The sequence below is a fragment of the Chiloscyllium plagiosum genome, chromosome 2 (genome assembly GCF_004010195.1).
Source record: "Chiloscyllium plagiosum isolate BGI_BamShark_2017 chromosome 2, ASM401019v2, whole genome shotgun sequence".
Taxonomy (NCBI): domain Eukaryota; kingdom Metazoa; phylum Chordata; class Chondrichthyes; order Orectolobiformes; family Hemiscylliidae; genus Chiloscyllium; species Chiloscyllium plagiosum.
In genome coordinates, this window is record NC_057711.1 from 20,960,783 (window position 1) to 20,980,430 (window position 19,648).

The 19,648-nt window shown below is 38.4% G+C and overlaps 1 protein-coding gene across 1 annotated transcript in view; it reads left to right on the forward strand.

Annotated features, from left to right (window-relative positions):
• Positions 1–268: 268 nt before the first annotated feature.
• Positions 269–19,648, forward strand: part of LOC122557375 (teneurin-3) — a 2,612,756-nt gene continuing 2,593,376 nt past the window's right edge. Inside the window, exon 1 of the mRNA XM_043705048.1 lies at positions 269–319. The gene's annotated coding sequence lies outside the window, so the exon portion shown is untranslated. The remainder of the gene's footprint in view (positions 320–19,648) is intronic.

Below are 19,648 nucleotides of genomic sequence, written 5' to 3' on the forward strand. Positions count from 1 at the left end.
TACAATGATAACCAATGATGCTTTCATTTTCAGGATAATGGGTGAAGATGAGATTTAGAAATAGGTCAATAAATTGCTGTTGTTTATAAATAAGCAAGGGAAAGGTAGAGCTAAGAAGATAAAATAATATGATGTGTTAAAATGAAATTGTACATTCTGCTTGGATGTTGTGAATATTATGATCAGCCTTCTTAGTTTTGTTTGTTATAATTGCAGCAATTTCTTTGAAGATACATTTGTGACAGATACAGAAAATCCAGAACATTGTGCATTCTAAACAAACTGACGGATGTTTTTCTTCTGGTGACTCCTGCAAAATGTGAGTGTCCTCTTCTTTTTAATTTGCATTTGCAAAACCTTTGCTCAGATAATGGTACCCATGACCTATAATAATGTACACGGTTCCAGTGCAAAATCACCCACTTCTGATGCTTAAGCACTAATTATGTTATGCAATCCCATTTTCTGAACATATGATACTAATGTTCTTCAAGAAAGCCTTGTGTAACTACTAAATTTGAGAAAATGAATAGGTCTCAGTACAAATGAGGTCATTTTTTACATATAATATGAAATAAATTTGCAGATTTTCCCATGAAATGTACTACAATGGAGTCTGACTGACTGAAACATAACAATGAAAACACTTTAATAAGATTTCCGTCCATTTAAACAAGACAGCACTAATGGTTCCAGCCATCAAGGTTAATTAACCCAGACTCTTGGTTCATATAATGAATTATTGTTATTATTTTACATTTACAATTAAATATGATACTTCCTTTTATTCAACAAACACAGAAACTATTATTTTCAATAGAACTTACTGATGAGCAAAAATGCATCAAAAAAGCAGGAATTAAAATTAATATTATAAAGTAGGCTCCAGAAGGAAACCTTTTGATATACTTGTTCTAATCCTTCCAGGAGACTAATTTTAACATCCTATTGTCTTTTTTTGTATGTGTCCAATCTCCTGGCATTAATCCACTTACCCCTTTGATCAGTTGTTCTTTCCAGGAGGATTTCTGTGTGCACCTTAAACTGTTTCAGATGGACATATCGAAGTGTGAACTTTTATAGCCAGCAGTGCTACCATTACCTGAATAACCTCAGACTGAAGTCAAATGTTAATGGATGTACTTTTAGGAAATAAATGGTTAGAAATTGAACTTAACAGACATTGTGGAAATATGTAGTACACTGAACTGCATCTTAATAGAAAAAAAATCAAGGTTAATGTTTCAAGTGTCGACCTATTGTTGAAAATTCCTATTTTGTGGACCCTTTAAAAGAATTGGATGTTGTTTTTGCGATTTTACCACTGTTTAATTGCAATACAACCAAGGATATTTCTTGTTCTCAGATTATTGGTTTTATTTGATTGATTTGATAGACCTTTGTGCTTTTATAAAAAAAAGCAATAAGGGTGAACAAAAGGTTGTTGTTTGTGACAGTTTAATACTCTTGTGACTTGTTTATAAAAAGCATAAGCAAACAATAATAAACATAAATAAAGATAAATGCTGTTGAAGCCCTTGATCTTGATTTTTCTGATTTATGTTGGGATCTATGAATCCTCAGTTTAAAAAAAAGCAAATTTCATGTTTTTCTCAATTAAGTTTGAATTGGATATATTGTGACTGCATAACATCTGAATTATTTAATTTCCTCTGACTGCTTGACTATGTGTTTAGTTCTGTGCGATGAAAAGATCCTCAGGTTGTAATTATTCCATACTTGTGAAAAGTAATTACAAAACATGCCCATTCTCACACTGCTAAAACTGAGGGTGGAGGATTGCACTCCTCCACTTACGGATCACAACAGAAAATAAAATACATTTCCCAATGGCCAATGAAATACTTTATCTATATCTGATTCTAATTTTTTTAAAAAATCTGTTTACCAGGTTATTTTATAAAATGCAATTATCAATTTATTACCAAAACCCTTGAATGAATAAGGAATAATTGATTAACACACAGAGATGTGAATACGGATCTATAAATATTTACACACACATTTCTGGAAAAGAGAAGAATAAAAAATAGCATTCTCTCTCTTCAGAGGATCACTTCTTTAAAACTAATGAAATTTTTTTCCACGGTTATTCTCGAGAGTGAAAAGGATAAAATATAGAATGCTCTGAAGTCTGCGTTTCTGAACTGAAGAGTAATTCTAACGTTATATTCTTCTTTTTTGTATGTGTCAAATATCCTGGCATTAGTCCACTGACCTATTTGATCAATTGTTCTGTCAAGGAGCATTTCTTGATGCCTGCCCTAAGCTGTTTCAGATCTACATATAGAAACATGGCTAGCAATGGTACTTCTGCTTAAATAACCTCAGACTCTGCCCAACATGCTTATGATATTGAAAATCTTGATCAAATCTCATTCAGCTCTTTTCTGACCAAGAATAAATGTCTCAGCTTCCTCCATCGCTCCTCATAACTGAAATTTCTCATCCCTGGATCCATTCTTGTAAATCACTTCTGCGCGAGCTCAATACATTTGGAGCTTTCCGATAATGTGGCACCGACATCTGCACATCATGCTCCAGCTGAGGTCAAACAAGTGTCTTGTGAAAGTTCAGCATCTCCACCTTGCTCTTGTTTTCTCATAAATCGTTGTCATAGTGTGGGAGCAGGTCATTCAGCCCATCAAGCCCATACTGAACTTCTGAAGAGCATCCCACTCAGACCCACCCCCCTTACACTTTCCCTATAACACCGTATTTCTCATGACTAACCCATTTAGCCTGCATATCCCACATCTCTACACCCCTATTTATAAAGCTGAGAATGCTGTATGATGCATCAACTGCTGTCTCTAATTGTACTGACACTTGCAATGATCTGTGTACATATGTACCCAGGTCCTTCTGCTCCCACATCTCCTGTATTACTTTATCCCTTTTAAAACTTTTCTCTCAATTTCTTCTGACCAAAGTGCATCACCTCAAACTTCTCTGCATTGAACATCATCTGCCACCACGTTGCTCACACCACCAACTTATCAATTTTCTTTTGGAGTTCTGCACTGTTCTCCTCACTGATTCAAATTCTTCCAAGTTTGCTGTCATCTGAAAATTTTGCAATTGTCCCCTGTACACCAAGATTGATAACATTAATAAAAATGTGGAAAAGCGAGGGTTGCAATGCCACCTCTGGGAAATTCCATTCCAAACCTTCTTCCAGTCGGAAAAATTGACTATTGCTCTCTGTTTTCTGTCACTCAGCTAATTTTGTACCCATGTTCTTATTGTCCCTTTTAATCCATGATCTCTCACAAGTCTGTTGTGTAGATTTATGTTTCAAATGTTTTCGACAAATTCATGTTCAACACTTCAACAGAATTACCCTCATTGATCCTTTCAGGTTATTGCTTCAAAAAACATTCCACAAGTCAGTTAAAGATGATGACCTTTAGACATCTGCTGAATCTTCCCACCTTTTTCCACGTGACTACAATTCCATCCCGAATGATTGTTTCTTGAAGCTATCCCACCATTGACATTAAACTGACTAGCCTTTAATTGCTAGGATAATCCTTATAACCTTTGAACAAGGCCATCAAGTTTGCAGTCTTCTGGTACCTCTCCCAAAATCAGGGAAGATTGAAAGTTCATGGCTAGCAACCCCATAATTTCTACCCTCACTTCCTTCAAGATCCTTGGATGTATCTCATCCCATCCTGGTGCCTTATTGACACTTAAGGTTTGCAATTTGTCCAAGATTTCTTCCTTATCCATTTTGTCCTCTGTCACCATGGTCTGGGCAGCCTCTTCCTCTTTTGAAAAGATAGATGTAAAGTATTCTGTTCACATGACATCTGTGCCCCCGTCCCCAAGTTGAATCCCTGTTTGGTCTTTAATTAGCCCTTAACACCTAATAACCACTCTTCCACTATTTCTATGCCCAAAGAAGAATTTGAGAAGATGCTTTATGTTAGCTGCTAGTCATTTCTCATAATCCTTTTTGTTTCTCTGATTTATTTTTTCACCTCCCCATAAATCTTCAATATTCCTGGGGTTCCTGATTATAATTTCTTCCTTACACTTGTCATATGCACGCCTTTTCTTTCTAGTGTTAATTTGGCTTTCCTTTGTCACCCAGCGAATTCTGGATTTGTTTGTTGTACATTTCCACCCGAGCGATATGCTCTTTGAAGGTGGCCCATTGTTTTGTAATGATTTTGTCTCACCAATCCAATCAATGCTGCCCCATTAAAGTCAGCTCTCCGCCAACTGATTTTTCTCACTCTGGATTGATGCATACCATTCTTCAACACCATCCTGTATCTTATGATACAATGATCACTGTCTCCTATTGAGTATCACTGAGACTTGATCCACTTGGCCCACCTCATTTTCAAGACCAGGTACAGCAATGCTTCAGGACTCCACTTTGTGGTTAAATTACGCTTCTTACAGTCAGATGATATGTGGAAATGACAATAAAGCAATGATGTCTGCAAGGCCAATTCCAACTACTGTCAGAATAGATGGTGATAGTTTATGGAACTAATCTTCTCATAAATGCTTCTATCTTTGTTAAAAGGCTGACATTTTCTATACATTTAAGGACATATTTTATTTTGGCACCCATTTGCTAAACTCACAGAATAATAGAATGATTCAACACAGAATAAAACCATCCACCATAGTACATCACCTCAGTACCAGCTCTCTGGTCCAGTCATCAAGTCAATCCCTTTAGGATAATAAAGTTACAGATAAAGGCCATTTGGGCCACTGAGTTTGCATCAGCCCTCCGGAGAGTATCACGCCCACCCTATTCCTGTATTTGCCATGGTTAATCCACCGAGCCTACACACCCCTCGATGCTACAGGGTAATTTGGCAGGGCCTGCACATCTTTGAACTAGACTACCTGACAGAAACTACACAGTTATGGGGACAATGTGCAAACTCCACACAGGCAGTCACCTGAAGCTGGAATTGAACTCTGGTCCCTGGTGCTGTGAGGCAGCAAGCCATTGTGCCACCCTTCCCTGCTCTTTCCTCATAATCTGATAATTATTTTCCTTCAAGTATTCAGACAATGCCCTTTAGAATGCTGCTCATGAATTTACTTTCATGTATCACCTAAGTCTGTGTCCTTTGGTTCAGATAATTTATTTAATTACTGGTGAGAATTCTTCTTCATTTATTCTTATCAAAGCTATCCATCATTTTTAATACCACCATCAAATCTCTTCTTAATCTTCTCTGCTCTAAAAAAAAAGACCAGTTTCTCCAACTTCTCCACATCACTCAAGTTCTTAACCCTGGACACCATTGCAATAAATCTTTTCTGTATCCACTTCAACTTACCTTCCAGCCTAAGTATGGCATTCAGAGTTGAATATAATACTCCAGATGAGTCATGGAGTCAAAGCGTCCTACAGCACAAACTGGTCAATGCCAAACAACATGTCCATCCATGCTAACCCCATTTCCCTGCACTTGGCCCATATCCTTCAAAATCTTTCCTATCCATGTATTTGTCCAAATGCCTTTTAAATGTTGTTCATGTCTCAACCACTTCCACTGGCAGCTCATTCAATATGCATAGTACCTTCTCTATAAAAATGTTGCCACTCAGTTTCCTTTTATTCTTGCTCCTCTGATCTTAAACTGATGCCCTCGAGTCCTTGATTCCCCAACTCTGGGAAAAAGACTGAGTGTGTTCACCTATTCATGCCTCTCATAATCTTATACACTTCTACAAGATCCCCCCTCAGTCTCCTACACTCTAAAGAAAAAAGTCCGAGCTTGTCCAACCTCTCCCTGTAACTCAGACCCTGGGGTCCTGACAAAATCCTTGTAAATTTCTTCTGCACTCTTGCCAGCTTAATAACATCCTTCCAATAACAAGGTGACCAAAACTGAACGCAATATTCCAAGTGCAGCCTCACCAATGTCCTGTACAACTGCAACATAAGTTCCAACTTCTTCACTCAATACCCTGAATGATGAAGGCCAGTGTGCTAAAAGTCATCTTCACTGCCCTGTCTATCTGTAATTGTACTTTCAGAGAACCGTGCACCTGAACTCCAAGATTCCTCTGTTCCACTTTACGCCTTAAGGCCCAACCATTCACCATGAAACCCCTATCTTGAATTGACTTTCCAAAACGCAACACCTCACATTGATCTATATTAAACTCCATTGGCCATTTCTTGACCCACTTCCCCAGCTGATCAAGGTCCTGCTGCAATTTCTTATAACCTTTCTCACTATCCGCAATACCAGCTATTTTAGTGTAATCTGCAAACTTACTAATCATGCCTTGTACATTCTCATCCAAATTATTGATATAGATATGTAAAATGTGGTGCTGAAAAAACACAGCAGGCCAGGCAGCATCCGAGGAGCAGGATATAGATAACAAACAGTAAGGGGCCCAGCACTGACCCCTGAGTCCTAAATGGTATTGATGAGCATTACCCTAAATGCCTTTGCGCTCTCCTGAAAATATTCTCCTGAAAATAAAGCCAAGGATCCTCCTTTAATTTCAGCAGTTTTTTTTCAACTTTTCTGCCTTATTGATACAATTGAGTATAAACCAAGAGTGAAGGTCAGCAAGAGGTAAAATGTAATGGTCTTTCAGCAAAGTAAAAAAAAAAGACCATTGTAAAGATGTCAGAGAAGAGGAACGGCAATTGCTTTGCAAGAGCTTCGGAGGCTGAGGGGTAACCTGCTAGAGGTTTATGAAACCATGGGGGGCATGGATCGGATAAATAGACAAGGTTTTTTTTCCTGGGCTGGGGAGACCAGAATCAGAAGGCATAGGTTTACTGTGAGAGGGGAAAGATATAAAAGGGACGTAAGGGGCAACTTTTTCACACAGAGGGTGGTGCATGTGTGGAACTGTGGCCAGGGAAGTGGTGGAGGCTGGTACAATTACAGCATTTAAAAGGCATCTGGATGGGTATATGAACAGGAAGGGTTTAGAGAGATATGGACCAAGTGCTGGCAAATGGGACAAGACTTGGTTAGGATATCTGGTTGACATGGACGAGTTGGACCGAAGGGTCTGTTTCCGCGCTGTATATCTCTATGACTTTAAAACTGCACTTAACAACTGTAATGTGCCTCTCACAGCCTTCGTATCATCAAGTGCATTGTCTGTAAGTATCCATTCCTTAACAATAAAATTTGTAAAAATAGGCTGAACATCTAGAATTTTAATTCCTGGTTGAGACAGATAACAGCTCATCTGCCAAATGCACTGTGATACTTAAGTGAAATTTTCTTTTCTTTTTGGAAGCACATAGCAGAAATGGAAAAATTCATTTGTCTCTAATTGATCCATCATTTTGATTATAGGTATTTGTCCATTGTCTGTTGAGATTAGTTTTAATGTCAACAGAAACTGCAGGATAAATTCAATTCAGCTATCACTGAGAGCAGAGATTCACTGGACAAAATAGAACTAAAAACTAAGTTTAATTTTGGAAAATCAGGAGCGTTCCTTTATAATTGTAAATTATGAACCCATTCAATGCATGTGCTCAAACAAAGAACTGTGCATGTGCAAAGACTTGAGTATGCTCCTCTGGTTGAGGTATTCAAGTAGGGTTACAGGGTTATGAAACCTGGAATCATCAAAATAACAGGTCAACATTATGATCGGGCAATATATCCAAGGACAGAATGAATGGTTCCTCAGTGTCTTGTGAACTCAAACATCAGGCTATAAAGAATTATACATTATATTGTCAGTCAAGGATAATATACAAAATACATTCTGTTGAAAGTAACCAATTGTAATTATTCTGCATTAGTGGTGCTGGAAGAGCACAGCAATTCAGGCAGCATCCGAGGACAGGCAAAATCAACGTTTCGGGCAAAAGCCCTTCATCAGGAATTGTAATTATTGTCACTGGGAGAGAGGAGCAAGAGGAAATAACTAGGACTTTTGCACTTCACTGAAGAGTATACTTTACATTGTTTCTAGTAGTCTCTTTTCCACAAGAATTTCGAGCTTGTGTTCAAGTTTCTTTCCTTGTTTATTATTTTGTACCATACATATTGTCAGACCTCCTATGTACTTTGCTCATGATGAGTTAAGTGGCCCATCCTTTCGTAACAGTGGTCACTTTCTGTCAGAATGTAGATTCTAACAACAGGTTCACAGCAACTATAGAATATCATGAATTCTCAAATTGCATTACAGCAAATGCAATACTCCTTGAAATTATGGCACTGTTTCAATGGCTGTGTCAAATCTGTTTATAATTCCATGTTATTTTGTTTTGCTTTATTAAGCACCATTTGGGGTTCAATTCCCTAACTGCTCATTCTTTTATGAAAGCCATAAATAGTTAGATGCTTTAATGTGCATTTTTTCTATGCATTAAAATTTTACTGCGTATCAATATGAAATCTAGGAATAAACAATGGAAAATGTGCAACATGTTTGTATTAAAGCCCAATTTCTAACAGATTAGAACATAAATTTAGTTACACCTAAAGGTTTGGTATTCCTGGGAGCATTTCTAGGCTTCAGTGGCACTAAGGGAATTAAACTAGGATTAAACAGAGCTAACAGGATATCAAAGTTCGGAAGCAGTTCACAGGAGTACTGACAATCAGGAGATCTGGGAAACATTACAAATTGAACCCATTATTTCTTATTTTGGACAAGAAAACCATAACTTAAATTAGGATGAAGAAAAACACAATGATTCCTGTAAACCATTTATGGGTTTTCCAGTGATTCCTGTAAACCATTTATGGGTTTTGTTTACTAATTTTTTTTGTTTCACTAACCATTGGCTGTCGTAATGCTTTCTTTGCAGTCTCTCATTCGCTGTTTTTCCCAACTAATTTCTTCATTCTATTTTTTTAAATCCCTGCCTGTTGTCACTTTGTAGTACAGAACTTGAGTATTGTTGAAAAAGGAGAAGAAAGTATTGTAAATGTTTTGTCACACAAGTGTCAGGACATTTCTCAAAAATATAACGACAATGGAAAAATCGTCATTCATTTTGCATGCAAGGAGAATGCTAATGGTTGGAAAGTGGACACTAAATGGGAAGAAACATTGTCATAGAGAATGTAGCCATGAATGCTGATTGTCAGTTAATAGCAAGGCTTTGTTAAATTTTAGATCCATCAGGTTGATTGATTAATCAGGGCATTCTCCTGAGAAATTGAGCAGTGACTGGCTGTCATGCATTTTGTTGAGTTGAAGCAGGCACAATGTTACTTCTGTCCAAAAAGGATAGAGGCAGGTATATTAATATGTACAGTTTCCAATACATTCCATAGCAACACCTCTACCAACCAGACTCCACTTGTCAAACGGTCAGCACTCCCGTCTCATGCAGTAAAAATGTTCCTTTGAAATTACAATCTTGTGAAATGCCTTGATGAGTTTAAGGTAAAAAAGCTTTGACAAAATGTTTTTTTTTCATCAATACATTCCTTACAGTTCTAATATGATGCTTTGTAATCTTGATCAGGTCAACACAATGTAATGTCAAAAGCATGACAGTATGAAGTAAGTTTGATAAATGAGGAGTCTATGCTCATTCATAATATAAAGCCAGTGTCATATCCATGGCATTTTATCCTGTAATTCAAGGTATATGCAAACTCATTTTAACTGATAGCAGTGAAAGATGCTGGGCAGACACATCCATGTACAAGCAGCATCACTATTAATATTATCATTGAGGGTGAATGTAGACCTCTGTCCTAATTAGGATATATTATGAGATCCACACAGCTTTATGCTGTGTGGTATAATTGGTGGTCATCGCCAGTTGAACCACTTAGAAGTCTGAGATATCATCATTGCCACCAAACTTTCTTCATGAAATTAATAAAAGCTCCTGAAATGAAATGGGGATTGATGTCCATTTCAAACCTTTGGTAAAAGAGAGTCTTGGTCTTGTTAAATAGTCTATTGCGAACTGGCCAACATCTCTGTCTCAGGCTTACTGCAGTGCACCAGCAGAACTCAGCATAAGCTGGAAGAGCAGCATCCCATTTTCCACTTGGGAACCCTGCAGCCATCAGGACTCAACATTGAGCTCAATAATTTTAGGTCCTGAGCACCTTCTCCCATGTCCCTACCCCAACCCCGATACACCAAGCCTTATCAAAGAACAAAGAAAATTACAGCACAGGATCAGGCCTTTTGGCCCTCCAAGCCTGCGCTGATCCAACTCCTCTGTCTAAACCTATCACCTATTTTCTAAGGATCTGTATCCCTTTACTCCCTGCCAATTCATTTATCTGTTTAGATACATCTTAAATGATGCCATCGTGTCGACCTCTACCACCTCCGCTGGCAATACATTCCAGGCATTCACCACCCTCTGCATACAGAACTTTCCATACATATCTCCCTTAAACTTTTCATCTTTCACTTTGAACTTTGACCCCTTGTAATTGAGTTCCTCACTGTGGGAAAAACCTTCCTGCTATCCACCCTGTCTATACCTCTCATGATTTTTGTAGACCTCAGTCAGGTCCCACCTCAAACTGTCTTTCTAATGAAAATAATCCTAAGCTGCTCAACCTCTCTTCATAGCTAGCACTCTCCATACCAGGCAACATCTCAGTGAATCTCCTCTGCACCCTTTCCAAAGCGTCCACATCCTTTTGGTAATGTGACGATCAAAACTGTACTCAGTTTTCCAAATGTGACCGAACCAAAATCATCACATGTGCTGATACAATTAATCCATTCTCAGCCATTAATGGTCCCAAGCAGCAGCAATTGATTCCCCCAGGCTCCTTTACTCCTTCCTTTTGCCTGTCCAACTGTTGTTCTCTTCTTCTGGGCTTCATCCCCACCTATTGCTTATTCCTCCCCTACATCCCGCCTCATCTTCAGCACATATACCAACCATTGCCTTGCGACAATCAATTGTGAAGAAAGGTCACTGGACCCAAACATTAACTCTGCTTTCTTTCCCCACATGCTGCCAGATCTGCTGAGTTGACCCAGGAATTTTTGTTTTCATTTCTGACTTCCAGCACCTGCACTTCTTTGTTTTTTTTTGTTTTAGATTTATTGCATAGTATTTAATAACTGGATACATTAAAACTGAGTGTCATGATAGTCTCTTGTAAGACAACAGGATAGAATAAAGAATAAGCATGTAGTTCTGATAGCCACATTAATCTAGGCATGAGAACGACAACTAACTCATTGGCTGGCTATTGACAGGAACAGTTCTTGAATTATTGATGGGCAAAGCTTATATCAAGATTTCAGTTACTAATTTAAGGCACTAATTGCTTTATACAAAGTAAGTGTCATTGCACATTGTGTTATTGGAGAATTGTTGTGACTAAAATCTTTTGAAGGAAGATTGAATATTTGAAACAGCAGAGATACAGTCGGGCAGCAAATCCATCTGCCCAATGGATTCTGTCTGCATCATAAAATGGTTTAGTTTTCCTGGAGAACACATCTACTCATAATGAGTCCATAATGAGTCAGATAACAATGTATCTTTCTGAAGTGTCACTGTAAACCATTTTGCTTTTATACCAATATTAAAGAATGGAACAAAATCAGTTTCAAAGTCTGAAGCGATTCTGAAATAAAGTGCTGGGATTTCAGTCCTCCAGTAACTCAGTTCTCTATGTTCTATGTCACTGGCTTTCTCTCCTGAGTTTTTGGATTTTGACTATAACAGCAGTATTACATAAAGCAAGAATACTTCACCCCACACTGCAAATAAAGTACAAGTACACCATGAAACAAGGCAAGAGAGTTATAGAACAGAAGGAAATTACTTTTTGTACAAGGGCAAAATAAATTATTGCAAGTCCTCTTGCAACTCTTATCTGTTTACAGTATATGTATGAGTTGATACGAGTGATCATTCATGGAACGTTAAAGGCTTAGTCCGAGTTCCAAGTATGTCAGCAGGCATCGCTGATGTTATATACTATTCATCAGCATAATTTAATTATAGCCAGACTATTCAGTAGAGAGATTAGGAAGCAGTTTTATGCACAAAAGGGCAATAGAGGTTTAGAACTCTCTTCCACAAATAGCATTTGAAGCTAGATAGGTTGTTAGTTTTAAACCAAAGATAAGTTTTTGTTAAGCAAAGATATTAAGGGATATGGGCCAAAAGGTAGGTATATAGAGTTTGATCACTGAGCAGCCATGATATCATTGAATAGCAGAACAGGCTTGAGGGGCTGAATAGCCTACTCCTGATACTATGTTCCTAACATGCTGGCAGTTATCCATTCTCCCAGTGGAAGATTTTAGCCATGTTAACTTACATTTTTGGCACATCAAAATATGCGTGAAATGATCTTTCGTAACATTTGTTCCTAAGGTGAGCTGAATTGGAGATACCCTGCTCTCGCATCAGATGAGAAGAGAGTTAATGATTTAAGGGAGGAACACTATAGCAAAGGCTGAATAAAGTTCGCATTAGTGTGACCTGAAGCTCTTAATCAGATTGCATTATTCGATTCAAAGTGCTCCATAAAAATGCAAGTTGTTGTTCGAACATCAGCATGCAAAATGAGAACTGGAGTTTGATGCATTAGCTGAGGACCGAAAAAAGGAAGAATTGGAAGCTTGGCCAAATTTATACCAGCCTTCAAATTTAGCCATCTTCTAAATACGGGACAGGATATTTGCAGTGTTGTGGTCAGAGACAAAAATAATATTTTTGGGCTTTTACTCCAGGTTGTTGTTCAGATCCAAAGGCTTAGAACTCGCCTGTCCTTGAGTTGTTACTAATGGTAGACTCGAACTTATATTTATCCCACATACTGGTCCCAGTTTAATCGTTATTACTGGTCCCAGTTTAATGATCAAACTCTTAAACTCTTGCCTTCCTGGTTATATTGTGTGTCTGACTGTCATCTGGTCTGACGTCGATAACGTCAGAAAAAAGCATTTAACTAGCTAGAGGCATAGGTTATACACCACCATAAAGTTTTATGAAGCAATAAATGGGTAAGTAAAAGAAGCAATGAAATGGGTTATATCTTTGACAGGTGCAGCATCAATAATCTCTTCTTGCAAGATTTTAGCAATAAAAACTGGCTAAAGCAAGTAAAATGTGGCATTTCGAGGAGCTATACTGTGGTGGGGTGAAGTGCATCATTGGATATCAGAGGGCTCATTGCTGTGACCAGTATGGAATCTAATTGATACAGTGCTTTGGTTTCAGACGCAACATGTGAATTGAGCAAAATGACAATTGATAGCCAGTATGGAGGACTGTAACTGGAGAAAGCAAAACAAGCTGAATAATATATTTAAGCAGGTCATGAGATATGTTTTCTGAAGCATTCCAACATCAAGAAAGATTGTAGTCGAACACACTATAGATGCAGAAAATACAGGGATGAGGGTTCACTATTTGCTCTCTGGGCTCAGTACAAATTACCTGGGTATTAAACTTAGAATTAGGTTTATTGTCACATGTACTCATAAGTGCTGAGAAAAGTACACAAAGTCTCCAAAATGGTGTCATCTTTGGTACAAAGGTACCTAGGTTATTGGATCTTAGAAATAAATGAGAAAAACAAAGAAATAACAAAATCAGTCATAAAGTCCTTCAAGCAGACCACACCAGGCCTTGCTATCAGTCTGTGTCAAGCATCACTTCCTGACAGCAGCCAAGCCTCACCTTCAGACTGCACCAGGCCTCACCTTCAGACTGCACCAGGCCTCACCTTCAGACTGCACCAGGCCTCACATCCAGGCTGCACCAGGCCTTGCCTCCAAACAGTTCTAGCCCTCATCTCCAGACTGCTCTGGGCCCTGCCTCCAGACCCTGCTGGGCCCTTGTCTCCAATCCACTCCAGGCCTTGCCTCTACCTCACATCAACCTTAGCCTTTTGCTGTGCAAAGGATGCAGCCCCATTCCAGAAACCAAACTCCGCTGTAGCCAGTAACCCATTGAGTCCCCAGTCTGGGTCTATCAGAGCTGAAGGCCCTTGACTCCCCGCTGTGGGTCTATCACAGCCAAAGGCCCTCATGTCCCTGCTGTGGGTTTACCCCAGACATCAATCTCTGCTGCAGCCAATGACCCATTGAGTTCCCATGTTCAGGCTCCAGGTCTACCAAAGCCAGGAGTCCTCACTCTGGGCGCTGCCACAGCTTCTGATGACCTCCGACACCACTTTGGCTTCCCCACAACATCAGAAGATGAAAGAAAAAAAAGAGAAAGAAAATGATGGCAAAGGAGAGCAAGTGAAGAATGCAGCTGGCCTGGATCATCCGAGCTCAGAAGACCTAACACTTCCTATCATGCTGGTGTCACCATCTTTATAACTAGGTGTTTTATGTCGAGGATATTGGATGGAATAATAGCAGGTGAAATCTAATGGACGTGTATAGGAAACATAAGTGATACTCATGCAGTCATGCATGGTATTGGAAAGCTCTGGGTTAAATTGAGATAGGACTAGTCATCTTCATTGATGCAATATCAAATCAGACCAGAAGACCTAGGAGGAGAAATGGGCTATTCAATCCATCTTGTCTGCTCTGCCATTCAATGAAATTGTGTCTGATCTGATAATCCTCAACTCCTTTTTTCTGCCTTTTCCTTAAAAACATTTGATGACTTAGCTTCAATAGCCCTCTGAGGTAAGAATTCTACAGATTCACAACCCTCGAAGAGAAGAATTTGCTCCTTGTCTCTGTGTTAAATGATGCCTTATTCTGCGATTATGCCCTGTGGTCGGATCAGAGACTCTTCCACAAGGTCAAACAATTTCTATCTTGAACTAAGCCAGAGCAAGAAAGCACTAAACCACACAACAAACAAAATCAAATACTTGTGAAAAACCACTGCTCACTGAACCCTATTTTTCCATTCATATCCTCACTTGGAATTTTCTCCTTTCCTCAACCTCCCCATCTTCCCACCAATGTCAAAATGGTACTGTTTTAATTTCAAAGGAACTGTAGGATTTTGAAAGTGCACCATTGTGTCACTCTTAACTGAAGACCATAATCATGTTTTATGCATGGTCAATATATTTATATCAGATCTGTTCTCCATTATTTTCTTTTGTTGCCAGAGGACATGAAATAATAATTCAGTCGAAATAAGTTAATACAAAATTCTTTGACACTTGGGCACAAGTGGATCAAATTTATTGGAAAGCACTGCTATCAAAAGAAATGACCTTGATATATACAGTAAAAATATCTGGGTTTTTTTATTCCATAAAATTGGGCATCATTGGCACAGCCAGCAATTCTTGCCCACCCCAATTCACCAGAGGGTAGCTAAGAGTCAATGACATTGCTGTGGGTCTTGAGCCACATGTAGACCAGTCAGACAAAGGGTGAAAGATTTCCTTCCCTAAATAACATTAATCGGAACTAGATGGGTTTTAAACAACAATAAATACTGTTTACATGATCACCCTAAGACAAGCTTTTTAATTTTAGATTTTTGTTGACATCAAGTTTGACCATCTCCTCTGTTGGAATTCAATCCCCTATCCCCAGATCATTAGTCCAGGGTTCTGGATTAATAGTCCAATGACATTATAACACACTACCATTACCCTTTCATAACCTGCTGATGTCCCAAAACACTTCAGAACCAATTCTTCTGAAGAATACAGGGACTGCAATTTGTGAGTAGCGAGGTTCTACAAAAATACGGACCAGGTAATCTGTTTTTTAGTGATGTTGGCTCAGGGATAAATATTATCCATGTTTGTTAACAATCCTATCATGAGATGAAAGCCTGTTTTTTGTAGAATCATCTGTGAGCCATTATACTATACTTGAGATGAATTTGATCGGGTCTCAGTTCCTGGAATTAATAGGATTTTCCTTGGTAGTTTATTTGGCACAAGAGAGATCAATATGAAAATGTCAAAGCTATATTGTCACGTCTGCTCTGTTAAATCAATACAAGTATTATTTGATTTATCAGTTTGGATATTTGAATAGTGCTTGCTGCCCTGTTTTGCTCCTTCCTTCATCAGGAAAGAGGGACATGGCTAAGGACGATCATTTCATGGTTTGTTCTACTGCTCCAGAAGTTGTTGGCTGGTAATTACAAAGTCATTCAAGAAAGCAAATGGATTGATTCATTATACAGCCAGACATGAAAATGCTGTACATATGAGGGATGTCTGTCTGCAAAGCTTACACCAATCTTTGCAATAACTGAAATAAACAAAGAAATGTAATGTTGGAGATCTGAAACAAAAACAGAATTTGTTGGAGAAATTTAGCAGGTCTGGCAGCATCTGTGGGAAGAAAGCAGAGTTAACGTCTCAAGTTTGGTGGTTCTTAATCAGAAATGCATTAGTTAATGATATTACATATGAACAAGTGAGGCTTTGAACGGGGCAACAGCACAAAGGTATCAGTCAGTTTCAGAAACCTGGTACAAGTGCTCAGAAGCATTACAAGAGGTCGTGGGGTTTGTTGCAGATACATTGTGATTGTTGATAGATAGTTGAATGGAGATGCAAAAATTAGTCATTTTATGACTTCTGGCTCAAGTAAGCCAAAGAAGAGAGATGCAAGAGTGCTGAAGCATGTAACAACATTTGTTACTCTTTACTGTACAATAAGCTTTACCCTTTACAATAAAAGAACTTGCATTTACACAGTGCCTTTTTCTAACCCTCAGCACGTTTCAAATTCACGTGCACATTTCATTTGAAAATAATACCTCCAATCGTGCAACAGTTCCTTAGTGTTCCACAAAAATATCATTTTAGATTATGTGTTAAAATCCATAGTAAGCTGAACTAACAATCATCATAAAAGTAATTGCAGAACATAGATTGGAACATTAGTTTATTAGCTGACCTGAAGGATGGTGCTTCTCTCAATGTAGCAATCTCCCAATACTTCAGTGAAGTTGGTGTATTGAAGCACTAAATTCAGGTTGACATTTCAGTACAGTACTGAGGGAGTGCTGCACTGTCAGACATATTGTCCTTCAACAGATATTTCACGAAGGCCCTGTCTCCTTGTTTAGGGAGAAGATTTCATTTGAAGAATGCTGGATAAGATTGGAGCTCAAAGTATTTGTCAAAAACAGATGAACTGATCTTTTAAAATCTAATTTCCCCTTTGTGGAACCTTGCTAATGGCCACAAGTTGTTATAATTGACAGTAATTGTGTTTCAAAAGGAATAAAATGAGACTTGGAGGAACAAGCTGGATGAGCCAGTGAATTTTTTGCTCTAACCATCATATTTTCAATTTACTGACCAATTGATGCTCTGAGATTGATTGAGGGTGTGAAAGATTCTATATAAATGTAAGTTTATTTTTATTCTTTTTTGAAGCATGTTTCAAAGAGAAACTGTGCACATAATTTGAAAGGTATTTTGCTTATGATACTCCACTTCCCTTTTACATTTGAATTTATCCTGGGAACTTCTCTTCCAAACCATTTGATGGAAATCCCATTCAGCCAAGTGTGTTAGTGTTTGCCAAAGGAGGATGTTTTAACATCCAGTCACTTTAAAAGGCTCAGTAACAGTGCCTATAATATTAGTGCAACCTCTGAGTTGGAAAAGTAGGTTGCAATGAAGAAATAAGAAATTTACAAATGGATATTGGTAGGTTAGGTGAAATGGACCAAACTTGGCAGAGGAAGTCTAATATATATAATTGTGAGGTTATCCATTGTGATTGGAGGAAAAGAAACATAACATATTGTTGAAATGGACAGAAACTTCAGAGTGTTTTCATGCAGAGGGGTATGGGTGTCGTCAAAAATGAATCGCAGAAAACTAGTTTGCAGGTACAACAGGGAAGGTAATTGGAATTTTGGCATTTATTGCAAAAGGAATAGAGTATAAAAGTTGGGAAGTATTGCTACAACTGTACAAGGTATTGGTGAGACTGCATCTGGAGTATTGCTTACAATTTTGGTCCCATACCTTGAGCAGAGATGTAGTTGCATTGGAGGCTGTCAGAGGATGTTCACTGGGTTGATTCCAGAGTTAAGAAGTTTGTCTTATCAAGAGAGATTCAATATTTTAGCCTGATAGTCTCTGGAATTTAGATGAATGAGAAAAGATCTAATGGTGATACATGAGATGCTAAAAAAGATTTATAAAGTAGACATAGAAAGGATGTTTCCTTATGTGGGACAGTCACGATGATGGGTCAAAATTTTAGGGTATGGGGTAGCAAATTTGAGATTGAGATGAGATCGATCACCTACATGATTGTATCAAATAGCAGAGCTGGCTTGAGACACTGAATTGTCTATTCCTGCTCTTAGTTCTTATGTTCTTATGTATGTAACAAGATTAGTTACTAAAATGCAACCTGTATTGTGTTAACCACAAGAAAATCACCTAGTTAAGCCACAAAGTGGTTGTCCTTACTGACACTACACTAAATAGGCCATATAGTGTTCTACTCTTAGAGAAGACAGTGGCAGCAACCCTTATCAAGAGCAGCAGCTCATATAGCATTGTAATCTGCATGTCCTTGCAATGTGATAGATAATGGTGTATGATTTGCTTTGACAGTTCATATAACATGCATTGGGCATTGAGGCGGGGGGGGGGGGGGAGGGGGGGGGAGATCTTCAGACTCAGGTTTTACTCAGCTCCTTAGAAAGCACAATTAGCCAGCAAGGAATAGCTGAAGATTTAAAAAGGAGGTCCTTGAGAGTAGTAATACAGTAGCACCTCGACTTACAAACTTAATCCGTTCCGGGACCCGGTTCGCGAACCGAAATGTTCGCGAACTGAATCAATTTTTCCCAAGTGTAAGAATGCTTGGGGGAATGATCACCAATTCTAGTTCAGCAGTATGCAGGCAAATGTGGGAAGCTCCATGAGTAAAGCTTACGGATGGCGATGGGTCAGGAGAAACTTTACAGTGGTGTCAACATTCAGGCTGAAAAAATGAGCAGTTAAGAAATTAATTATAGCTCAGATTAAGCACTGCTTCAATATCAAGAATGCACCATAAGACATGGCTTAAGAAAAAACAGGCTTGTGTTTGACTTAATCATCCAGGGTCACAGATACAAGGACATCATGAAGCCATTAATTAAAGCGTTAATGTTCGACAGATCAAAAGCCTGAACAGACCTGGCCCAACACAAATAAAAAGTTTGAAAGATTTTATTCAAACCACAGAGGAAGTGGGAAATCCCTTATGAAAACCATGGTAAAGGCATAAATCATTTCTTCAAACAATAGAAGCCATCAATAAAATCATATTAAATGTGAAATTGTTTATTAAATTCATGAACAGCATGATTCCTACAGTAGACAGCAGCAGATCAAGAAGGCAGTTCATCACCATCTTCTCAAGGGCAACTAGGGATGGGCAATAAATGTTCGCCCAGCCAGGGACATCCATATCCATGAATGAATTAAAGAAAAGGTGGGAATCTTCCCTTTTCATTACTGAAAGGTAAGAATGCTAAATTTTAACCACAAAAATGAGAAAATAATTACCACAGCAGGAAGGAACACCACAATTATTCACACTGTGAATTTCAGTATCCAGGGGAATCTGTAGAAGATTTAATCAATGATCTCTGAAGATTATTGGAGAAATGCAACTATGGTGATTTCAATCATACTTCATAAGGAACTGAATTATTGTAGGAATTAATGGTGAGTCTTTATCAGGGTCATTAAAATCCAAAGGGAAACTGACTCGTGATTAAGTG